A 12,372-nucleotide genomic window follows, 5' to 3' on the forward strand; every position below is an offset into this window, starting at 1 on the left:
CAACAACAGCAATGCATTTTCATTAAATGTCAACAACTCAGTTGCAATAGAGGGGAGAGATATAGGAAACAAAGTATAGAGACTTAAAAAGAAAAGAAGGGGATGGGAAAATAGCTACCAACAGACGAGACGGGTGTCCTCACGGGTCAGCTGATAGACGAGTCCTCGTCCATGGGGAGATCTCAGGGGTCTTCTCCAGAGGGTCGCTCTTTTATAGTCCTTCTCCAAAATGAGTGGCCTCTGGCCAAGAGGTGGGAAGATTTATGGACCATTGTGTGGTGCTGCAGGAGACAGGTACGGTCAAGCAGTCCTCAGCTGGTACAACACAACCTCTGGTTGGTGCCATGACAGCACAGTTCAGTGAACACAATACACCAGCACACAGTCACGAGCATCCACCTGGCCTGGCCAGGAAACCACTGTTCAGAGCCAGCCTGGGTGGGGGTCCTCGAGGTCTCCTTGTGATGGTCGGGAGGCAAAATTGAGGAGAACTTTGGACCGACCCTTACACTGGGTCCACACTGAGGGCTAGCGGGAACAACTGGGAATGACGGGTGTGTACTGGAGGTAGCTGGGATATACTGGGAATGAGTGAGATCATCCTGGAGGCAACTGGAACCATACTGGAGACTCTGGGATGAGTGGGAATGAGCATGCTGTGGGAAGCTGGAATATACTAGGAGTGTCTGGAAGAATACTGGAGGGGACAACACTGGGTACAACTGGGGTCATGTTGGGGGCCACTGGGAGCAACTGGGAGTGACTGTGTCTCTACTGGGGGCCACTGAGATCATACTGGCCATAACTGGGACTAAACTAGGAGCAGCTGGGTGCAACTGGGGTGACACTGAGGGGAACTGGGACCATACTGGGAGTGATCAGAAGCATGCTGAGGGCAGTTTGGACCATGATGGGGGCAACTGGGATTTAGTGGGAGCAATTGGAACTTCACTGAGGGTGACTTGGAGTGGCTGTGGGACACTGGAATCGTGCTGGATGCAACTGGGAGGAAGTGGGAGTGACAGGGAGCATGCTGGGGTCAACTGGGACATACTGAGAGAGACTGGGAGGCACTGGGATCATACTGGGAGTGAGTGGAACCATGGCAATGGCCTGGGCTGGGAGATGCGGAGCCTCAGGGTGTGCAGGGAATGCTGTAACCCTGTGGGGCCTGATGGAACAAAGGGGACATTGTGATACTGTGGGGCGTCATGGAATCATGGACACCACTGTGACATTGCTGGGCCTGATGGAACCAAGGGGACTGTTCTGACACTGTGTGGCTCCATGGAATGTAGGGATCATTGTGACAGTGAGACCTCATCAAACCAAGGGTCCATTGTGACACCGTGGGGCCTCATGGAACCGTGGAGACCATTACAGTGTTTTTGGGTGTCATGGAACCAAAGAGACCATTGTGACACTGAGGGGACTCATGGAATCATGGAGACCATTGTGACACTATGAGACCCTGTGGAATAATCAAAGCACTGTGACACAGTGAGGTCTCATGGAACCATGGAGAGAACATTGTGACCCTGATGGTCCCCACAGAACCAGGAGGACCATTGTGGTACTGTGGGGCCTCATGAAACCAAGAAGCCTTTGTGACACTGCAGGGCTGCAGAGAACTAAAGGTCCATTGTGACATTGAGGAGCTCATGTAATCAGTGGTCCATTGTAACACTGTGGAGCCAAAGGAGGCCATTGTGACACTGCAGGGCTGCATGGAACCAAAGCTCCAGGGTGACACAGAGGGGCCTCCTGTAATCAAAGGTCCATTGGGACACTGTGGAGCCAAGGGAGCATTTGCATTGTGACACCACAAAGCAAAGCCTCGTGGTCCAAAGGTTCATTGTGACTTTGAGGGCCTTATGGAACAGAGGAGTTACATGATACTGTGGGGCCTGTGGAACCACAGAGACCATTGTGACATTGCTGGACCTCATGGAATCGTTGGGACCATTGTGACACTGCAGGGCCCATAGAACCAAGGTGCCAGTGCTGCTCCTCAGGGACTCATGGAATGAAGGAAACATGTTTGAAACCGTGATGCACCTTGGGACCAAGAGGCCATTGTGACTCTGTGGAACCAAGGAGAGCATTGCTGCACTGCGAGACCTCATGGAACCAAGGATCCATTGTGACACTGCAGGGCACTGGGGGACCAAGGTGTCATTGTGACACTGTGAGGCCCAAGGATACAAGGGACTTTGTGACACCAAGGGGTCCCATGTAACCAAAGGGACATTGTGACACTGGAAAGCCTCATGGAATCATGGAGACCACTGTGACACTCCAGGACCTCATGGAACCATAGTGGTACCAAGTTAGCTGAGAGTCTTGATCTGTTGGATGGTAGGAGGGCTCTGCTCAAGGACCTGGATAGACTGGATCCAGGGCATAAATCCAACAAGGTGAGGTTTAACAAGACCAAGTGCTGGGTCACATATGCACTTTGGCCACAACAACCTCTGCAGTGCTACAGGCTGCAGACAGAGTGGTTGGACAGCAGCCAGGCAGAAAGGGACCTGGGGGCACTGATGGACAGCAGGCTGGACATGAGGCAGCAGTGTGCCCAGGTGGCCAAGAAGGCCAATGGCACCTGGCCTGGATCAGGAATGGTGTGGCCAGCAGGAGCAGGGCAGTGATTCTTTCCCTGTGCTCAGTACTGGTGGGGCCGCACCTCGAGTGCTGTGTCTAATTCCTGGCCTAGCAAATTTAGGAAGGATATGGAGGGGCTGGAGCGTGTTCAGAGAAGAGCAATAAAGCTGGTGAGGGGTCTGGAACACAAGTCCTGTGAGGAATGGCTGAGGGAGCTGGGAATGTGTATCCTAGAGAAGAGGAGGCTCAGGAGAGACAAGGTGGTGTCAGGGCACAGGTTGGACTTGATCATCTCCAAGTTCTTTTCCAGCCCTGTTGACTCTGTGATTCTGAAACCAACCCTGGAGCAGTTGCAGGATGAGTCCTGAGCCTCCTCTTCACAAGGTCCAGCAGCACAGGTCCCTCAGCTTCTCCACACAGCCCAAAGCCCATCCTGTCAGTCCTGCAGAGCCTCTCCAGCCCCTCCTCATTGCCCACAACAGGGAGCCCCACACCCAGACACAGCAGCCCAGATGTGCCCCCCTGGCCTGTGGTGCCTCTGGCAAGGGAACAGCACGAGGCACTGCAGGACCCTGCAGACAATTCCTGAAGCACTTGGAGGATGATCCTGCTCCCCAAGGGATGTTCCCATGGTGCCAACTCAGGAATTGAAATGGGGAGTGGATTCAGAGATGAAAGGGTAAACAGGGATGGGCTGTATGCCTGAGAGGGAACGAGGGTGAGTAATTGGGAGAAATCAGGTGCAGGAAAGTTGAAAGAAAGCAAAGGTGAAGCCAAGGAAATGCTCAAGGCGGTTTGGGGGTGGCTGCCAGGCAGCCCTGGATCTGAGCAACATCTGCAGTGGGACAGGAAACTCACAGCTCAGAGGAACAAACTTTCTGCCTGACTTCAGAGGCCACGACAAACCTGAGTGGTTTCCCTGCTGTCCCCCAGCCCTTGCTGTCCCCAGGGGCTGATGGCATTTGTGCTCACTCAGCTCCATGTCCCCACAGCAGCACCATGGGGGTGCTGAGCCTGCTGTGTGCAATGCAAACAGGGGCTCCTGAGCCAGTGCTGCCGTGTGTGTGCCTGCAAGGATGCGGCTCCTGTGTGAGCTGGGGGAGAGGCCAGGGCTGCAGAGGGGGGATGTTGTTGGCAGGTGCATGAGGACGCTCTGGGACGCTGCCCTGGGGTGTCCAGCGCAGTGGGGATGGATCAGCCCCTGCTCTGCTGCTCCTTGCCAGGGTGTCCCCCTTGCAGGGAGCTTGCAGAGCACCAGCCATGCTGTTTGCCCCCAGCCTGCCAACGGCCAGCCTGGGGCTGCTCCCGGGGCTTTTCTGTGCTCAGCATTGTCCTGGCCAAGTGTTGTGGAGAGAGCCTGGCCAAGGAGCCTGGAGCCCCCAGGCCCTGCCCTGAGGCGTCAGCGCTGCCCCAGCAGTGCCCATGGCCTGTCCCTGCTGCAGCCCCGGCACTGCCACCCCCAGGTCTGTGCCCAGCCCCGAGAGCACTCAGGCCCTGCAGCAACACGAGGGCCAGGAGGGCAGTGGGGCAGTGGCACGGGAGCAGCACTGGCAACACCAAGTGCTGCTGCTGCTGCTGCTGGGCACAGCTGCTGTGCCAGCACTGATCTGCCCCAGCTCTGCACACAGACATTGCTGCTGCAGTTTCAGAGAAGGGAAGAAAAGGGGCATCTCTGGAGAAATCTTTGCTGGGAGAATCTTTATTTTATTTTATTTAAAGTTACCAACAGCGCAGCCCCTCATTGACACAGTCTCTGGGTCACAGAAAAGATGCAGAAAATCAAAAGGAAATACAGCACAAATAATGACATTTCTTTGTAGACAATATTGAAAAGCTAAAACAAAGGAAAGTAAAGAACAAACCAACAAGCAAAGCAACAAGAAGAATCAAAGGAGACTTTTATTACAAGTGATTTTCAGAAATTGGCCAGGAGTTTAATGTTTCTGAAACCATCTAGTGTTCAGTCTCCACACTGCAGCCTTGAGCTCCTGATTCCTCAGGCTGTAAATGAGAGGGTTCAGGGTTGGAGGCACTACTGAGTACAGAACAGACAGGGCCAGGTCGAGAGATGGGGATGAGATGGAGGGGGGCTTCAGGTAGGCAAACACTGCAGTGCTTAGGAACAGGGAGACCACAGCCAGGTGAGGGAGGCAGGTGGAAAAGGCTTTGTGCCGTCCCTGCTCAGAGGGGATCCTCAGCACAGCCCTGAAGATCTGCACATAGGAGAAAACCATGAACACAAAACAGCCAAATACCAAACAGACACTAACAGCAATGAGCCCTATTTCCCTGAGATAAGATTTGGAGCAGGAGAGCTTGAGGATGGGTGGGATTTCACAAAAGAACTGGCTTAGGGCATTTCCATGGCACAGGGGCAGGGAAAATGTATTGGCCGTGTGCAGCACAGCATTGAGAAAGGCACTGGCCCAGGCAGCTGCTGCCATGTGGGCACAAGCTCTGCTGCCCAGGAGGGTCCCGTAGTGCAGGGGTTTGCAGATGGACACGTAGCGGTCGTAGCACATGATGGTCAGGAGGGCAAGCTCAGATCCAAGGAAGAAGACAAGCATAAAAAGCTGAGCAGCACATCCTGCATAGGAGATGTGTCTGGTGTCCCAGAGGGAATTGTGCATGGCTTTGGGGACAGTGGAGCAGATGCAGCCCAGGTCAGTGAGGGCCAGGTTGAGCAGGAAGAAGAACATGGGGGTGTGCAGGTGGTGGCCGCAGGCTACGGCGCTGATGATGAGGCCGTTGGCCAGGAGGGCAGCCAGGGAGATGGCCAGGAAGAGGCAGAAGTGCAGGAGCTGCAGCTGCCGCGTGTCTGCCAATGGCAGCAGGAGGAAGTGGCTGATGGAGCTGCTGTTGGACATCTGCTGTGTCTTGACATGGGAATCTGTAAGAAAAGTAATGATGGAATAGTTCAGTTTGGAGAAGATTTTTAATATCCCAGCCCAGCTTGGTGGCACTTTCCCCGCACTGTCTGCCCAGGGCTCTGCTGCCTGGAGCTGTCCCTGCCAGCAGCTGCTTCCCTGTGCCCAGGGCTGGGCCCTGCCAGTGCTGCCGGAGTCCAGCCCAGCCCTGGGGGCTCAGCTCTGCCCTGCACACCCCTACCAGCACAGGGCACTGCCCAGGGCCAGCTCTGCCTCTGCAGGCTCTGATGGCAATGTCATAGCTATCCTGAGGAGGCTGGAAAAGTGACACTGATGCTGCCTGTGAGGGACCGTGTACTAATTTCTGTCAGTGCCTGCTTTATTAAAATCCAAGAAAAAATATTATATTTTTTCCAAACTGAACTTAGAGATTAATATCTATATGCAATTTCCCATCTACGCAACGAAGAGCAGTAGATTATAAAATCAGGATTTTCCTTTTTGTGCAGGCCCTGCCTCACTGTGCTCCCTGTGTAATCTACCTAGAAACATTCTGGAGTTAAATGTTATGCTGGGAACAGTTCTGAACTATGCAGCATCCTCACCACACAAGGACAACCCTTCCAAGCCTTACCAGCTGTCTCCTTCCACCATGACCTTGTCCCCCAGTGCTGGGAGCAGCTCCCAGGGCTGGCTGAGAGCTGTCCCTGGCAGGCAGCAGAGTCCCTGCCCCAGCACAGCGCCCTGGGCTGCAGGACCCTGCTCTGCACCACAGCCCTGGGCACCCCTGGCTGCTCTACACAAGAGATCATCAGAGAATGTACTCACACAGTCTGCAGGCATTGGGATGTTCCAGCTTTAGGAGATCACTGCAGGAGCTGCAGCTGCATTGTCCTGCAGCCAGAGGCTTCCTGTGTCAAGGGCTGGGAGTGATTCTGCCCCAGGCACTTCTGAGCATCTTCCCAGCCCTGACTGATTGAAGCTCTCTGTGCCTCTGTGCTGTGCCCGGGGTGGCTGCAGGCAGTGCCCCAGCCCTGCTGGGCTGGGAGAAGAGCTGCTCATCAAGAGAAAGAGCTTTTGAAGCTCTTCTTGCTTGCCAGGATCGCTTTCTGAGCCAGGAGCCTGGCCCAGCTCATCAGCACAGACACAGCACAAGGACTTTAATGACCCTCTCAGGGATTGGGGCTGAGTCTCTGAGCATCAGTCCCTGAGAGGGAGCTGAAGAAACCTCTCAAGAACTCCAAGTCACAATCAAACTCCAAAGTTTCCTAAAGTTTTAATGGGTCCCACTGAGGGACACAACTGAGAAATTGTCCCCAGGTTCCAGTCAGAGCAGGAAATTGGAGGCAGAGATGACAGGTGGGGACAAAGAGAAGTCAAGTCTCGGTGCCCTGGGGCACAGCAGGGTCTGTGCCACCAAGGGCTCTGAGGAGACACCTTGTCCTGAGCCACTGGGGCCTCCTGGCACAGCCCCAGCAAGGCTGGCCACTGTCACCCCTTGTCCTGCCCTCAGCATCCCCCCACATCCCAGTGGCCTCAGGGATGTGCTGGGACCAGTCCCTGGGGAGCCTTGGTCAGGAATGGCCCTGGGGGCTCCTTCATGCTCCCAGGGACTGCAGGTTTTTCAGAGCACTTTGGATTTTGCTTTTGCCTTGGAGTTTGTGAGAGATTTGTGCAATCATGGCCTCTAATTATCTGCTTTAATTAGTCCCTTGAGAACCTTTATAATTAACAACACTCAGTAAGGCTCATTAATGTTTCAAGGTACTTCAGTTTTTTCAAGGTACTTTCCTTTTTCCTTTCTTCTCTGACTCCCTGAAAGGTTTTTGGGCAATCATGGCCTCCCATTCTCTCCTCCAAGGAGTCCATGAGGAGCCTGTGTTGGGGATGGACCCATTAACACCTCAAGACACTTTGGGCTTCTCTTTTGACTTTGATTCTTGTACGAGTTTGTGCAATCTCCCCTCAGGCCCTGAGGTTTGAAGGCTCAGCCTCAAATGCACCACGGGGCTCTTTGGGATCAAGCAAGTCCTGACAAACCATGGCTCTGCCTTGATTTCCTTCTGATCTGGTGCAGCTCAGGAGAAGGTTTTCAACTCCAATCCTGGAGAATTATGTCAAAGAGCTTCTTAGAAATATCTGTTCCTTGTTCAGTGGATGCATTTTATTTCAGTTCTCTTTAGAGCAGAGGTGATTGCAGCATTCTGTGGTTGATATTGATGCAGGGTCTCTCCTCAGGAGGTCTGGCCTGCTCACAGAAGCTGTGCCTTGAGGTCTGACCCAGCATGGACAACCTTGCTCCACATTCCCCAACCCCATCCCGTCTGTCCTCACTCACCTGGGACCTGATTTGTCCCAGTTTGGAGAACTGGCTGCACTCAAGCAAAAATGAGTTTTTTCCCTTTTTTGTTTTTCTTGGCTTTTTTTTTTTTTTTTTTTTTTTTTTGAGCAATCTAAAACTCCCGGATTTCCTCATTGCAAACAGACACCTTCCATTAGTGTGTGCCAGTCCAAGGTCCCACCACGGAGCTTTCCCTTCCCCAAGGCAGAGCTATGTAAGGAAAAATGTCAGGGGAACACAGCAATACAGAGTTCTTTATTTTGTCCACACACTTGTGGACTCCTTGGTTCTACAAGGGCTCGCTGGGTCACCATGCACTCTTGGTTCCATGAGGTTCTGTGCTGTGGCAGTGGAGATTTGGGTCCATGGGACCCCACAGTGTCACAATGCTCTTTTGGGTTCCATGAGATCTTGCTCTGTCACATGGACTTCTTCTTCCTTGGGTTTCCATATTCTCAACAATGGGCTCTGTAGTTCCAGAGTATCACGATGGACCCTTGGTTCCATGAGGTTCTTCAGTGTCAAAATGGAATTCTTGGTTCCACGGGGCCCCACAGTGTCACCATGGTCTCCTTGGTTCCACAAGGTCAGGCAGTGTCACAATGGCTCACAGGTTCCATGGGGTGCCACAATTGTCACAGTCCATGAGTTCCATGGACTTGGTTCCATGAGTTTCCCCAGTGTCCCAATGGTTCCTTGGCTTCACCTGGCCCCGTGTGTCACAATGGACTCTTGGTTCCATGGAACCCCACAGTGTCACAGGGGTCTCCTTTTTCCTGTGGCACCCAGCAGCAAACCCCACTGGCAGGCCCAAATGCCTGGGAAGAAGGAGAAGGGGACATTTGGAGTGATGGTTTTTGTCTTCCCAGGGCACAGTGATGTGGGCTGGGGCCCTGCTGTCCTGGAGATGGCTGAACACCGGCCTGCCCATGGAAGGGCTGAGAGACAACAACCTCTGTGCATGGAACTGCAACAGCAGAGAGCTCAGGCTGAAGGCTGGGTTTAACAGACTGTCACCAGCACAGGAACCATCAATGTGAGAGGAAAGATGTGTGCTCATGTCTTTACAAATCATTTGGTGGGTGAAGGGATGGGTGTTAAGGTGTTTGAAATGGGTTGTAACATTTCTACTGACTTTGGGCAGCAGGTTTGTTACCGGGCCCAGCCAGCTTGGCTCCTGACACAGACAAGGGTTTTCACTGGTTTGTACTGGTTTTTACCTATTTTCCTGGTTTGTACTTGTTATGAATGATGTTCTATTTTTTCCAATTTATCAAGCAACAAGATTAAATTTAATAGTAAGTTTTTAATAGTAACAAAATGAATACAATCAAAGTATTGGAGATGACAATTAAAGTATTGGAGATGAAACAATCAAAGTGCATATATTTAAGAATATACAAAATTTGGCAGTAAGTAATTTAGTATAATTGAGGTTCGTATAAAGCATAAGCAAAACTGACCGGGGAGGGGCCCCCCTCCGACCGGGGATACGGGGAGTGGCTCCCATTCCTCACGTATCAAAGCATCCAGGCTAACAATCCCACTTATATACTGTAGGCTACAAAAATTTCTAGAAAGCTCCTCCTAGTTTCTGTTCCTAAAATCTACATCACTATGTGTACAGCGCATGCTCTACTAATGGGTTAGGGGGTCTCTCATCCTTTTGAGGGTCTTATTTCCGATGAAGGCTCATCGTCTTCATTAGCGACTGAGGTGTGACCCACAGGTAGCGCAGGCGCCCTGTGTGACTGAGCAGATGTTTTCCATAACACGACTTTAATTGAGTCCCATGCCTGGAATTGTCCCATTTTGGCCTATTTCAAGGTCAAAACTTTCTATTTCTAGATGCTGCTTGTCAGACCTACGTCCTTCTACTTTCTTCCAACCTCCTTCTTCGACTCCCAACATCTGGAAGATGTCCTTTGCCCTGTCTCACCCATCTCCCTCCTCACTCTGTAACAATTGTCTTCTATTGATCTAAATACAATTTTGTTAATATAGTTACAACTTAATTAGCACGAATCACATTTATCACAATTCCCCCATTTCTCTTTTTGATCATATTGATTCGTGCTCTAAAAAGTTGCTACTTGGTATTGTCTATATTTCTTCATACTAGCCTCCAATTTTTCTAACATTTCTCATGTGGCATCCAGCTTTTCACACTCCTTCTCAAATTTGGTTAACATTTCTCATGCCAGTCACTATTTTCTTGATCTTTCTCCCTCGAGTGCAAGTGGATTGTGCTTTCAGTACCATCAAGGAATTTAATTTCCCTTTTGCTGTTGATTCTATATCCATGGGCATGGCTGTAAGTTGCATTCCTTGAATTACTGAGTGGATTAGTTTGATTAGACAGGATATCATGCAAGGTAGAAACAATAGTTCTAAAACAGAACATAATAGCATGAATCCCAATTTTTTTTTTTCATTACACGCCTCCAGAAAGTTTATCCCACCAATCAGCTTTCAGAATTCCATTTTTGAAGTGGTACATGTGCCACTCTTTTAATTTTATCAGCAAGCTTTGTGATGGCCTCCCCATGATCATCTATTTCCACACAGCATTCAGATTCATTAAACCTCCCACAAATTCCTCCTTCTTCTGCCAACAGGTAGTCTAGGGCAATTTCTTGCATCAAATTTGCAAAAAGGTTTTTATTTGAAGTTGGCAAATCCCAGTCGCCATAGTGCTGTTTTAATTGTTTATAAACCTCATTCAGTTCCCTTAACTCTTTCCCTCTGACCTTTTCCTATCCTTTTTTTGTTTCTTTTTGTTTTTCAACTTCCATTATCATATTTTTCAAAACAAAAGAAAATTTTATATATAGGACAAAGCTGATCATTGTTGGGATAAAGAGTTCACCCATTGAATCCTAAATTTCTTCTTACTTAATAGAATTTTTGACTTTTCACACAATTTTCTAAAAAGCTGGTACAATCGTAACAGGCAGCACTAACATGTGGCTGTGCCACAAAAACTGATTCCATCTTATCCTTGACCACAGGGATCAGGAATAGTTTGTTTCTTTACTGCTGGCTCTTGCATTGCTTGTCTTCTTGTAATTTGTTCCTGTATGGTCTGTTCTTCTTTGCTCCATGCTGTCTTATAGTTTTAGCCAGTTGCCAGGGGTATTATAGTAAGCACAATGAAAATAATTCTCAGGAATTTTAACTTTCTACCTGTCTCAAGGCCCCTTGGGTTGCAGCCAAGGGCCGAGATGTCCATCTTCTCGGTAGCAAAGTTTTTATCCTGGGATTTGTTTCTCTTTGGTACCCTTGGCCTCATAAAGTTCGTATGAGCCATTTTAACTTTTTCTGTTCCAAAGATGGCACAAAGTATTTGTAGTTCTGCAGCACTGCCTTATCTCTCTCCCTAGATTGATCAGCTATTTTTCTTAATCCACTAAAGCTCCGGAGATATGCCAACTACAAGATTTGTTTTTACACAACTTGTCTCGCTGGTGTTCCAAAAAATCACTAAAAAATCCTTTCAAAGTTAGCTGTTTACATGCACAACTTAAACAAACCAATTGTCTCTCTTTTTCTTTCACTCTAGTTACTCTTCACCACAAATGAAAACAACAGGTACAAATAACACAAATTTGTGGACAACACTTTAAGCCATGGTTAGTACATTCCCAGTGTGCTAATTGTTTTTGGGCCCTCTTAATAACAGGTGTTACCAGTCTCTTTTTCTGGAGTTGTAGTTCTTCTCAAATAAATTATTTAATGTTGACTGTTGGAGGCTCCTGAGAAAATTTTCAATCCTGCTGGGCTGTTCCCATTGGTCAACGAGGTGTCTGATTCTTTCCTATCAGAGCTGTTCTGCCTTTGAGCTCAACGAGGTTGCAGTTGGCAGCCAATTCAGGACGTCCAGACTTTGATAATGCACCTCTCAAAACAACTTCAAACTGGTATTTTAAACAGCATTGCCATAAAATAACATTTTTTAATCACACATACAAAAACCACATCCCCCCTTGGTCCCAAAGTACAGAGGTTCTATGCTGACTTTATATAGACTGTAGCCTTTTGGCACCCAGCACCCTCCTTAGCTTCACCATGGATTTATTACAATTTTCTTGAGTAATTTGTTTCTTAATTTCAAATATTCTTATACGCCCATAAAATTGCTTTAAAAAATGGTCACAAAGTGCTCTCGTGCCCCAGTGAATCCCCCCATGTGAGCTGCCTGGGATCTGCTGGGCCAAAAGTCCTGGCACCGCTCTTCTACTGTGGGCAGAAGAATCCATCCTTCTTCCAGGGTTACCCCCAGCTTCTTCACAGCCTCCACTTCTGCCAAGGAAAAGCATGGTGCCCCACCCTGTGCTTCTGCTTCCCCAAAAGCCACACTCACACTGCTGCTTTCTCCCAGGGCTCCCCTCCTGCTTCAGTATCAGCCAAATTGTTTCCTTTTATTTTATGATGCTTGTATCCCCAAATAGTCTGTTCAGTTGGTGTTGAATTGAATTCTGCAGCTTTAAGACTGATTCCAAGAGTGAAAGAGGAGAGAAAAAGTGCAGAATTAGTTATCAGAAACTACAATGACTCCCC

This window comes from Sturnus vulgaris, unplaced genomic scaffold (genome assembly GCF_052056855.1).
Source record: "Sturnus vulgaris isolate bStuVul1 unplaced genomic scaffold, bStuVul1.hap1 Scaffold_157, whole genome shotgun sequence".
Classification (NCBI taxonomy): Eukaryota; Metazoa; Chordata; class Aves; order Passeriformes; family Sturnidae; genus Sturnus; species Sturnus vulgaris.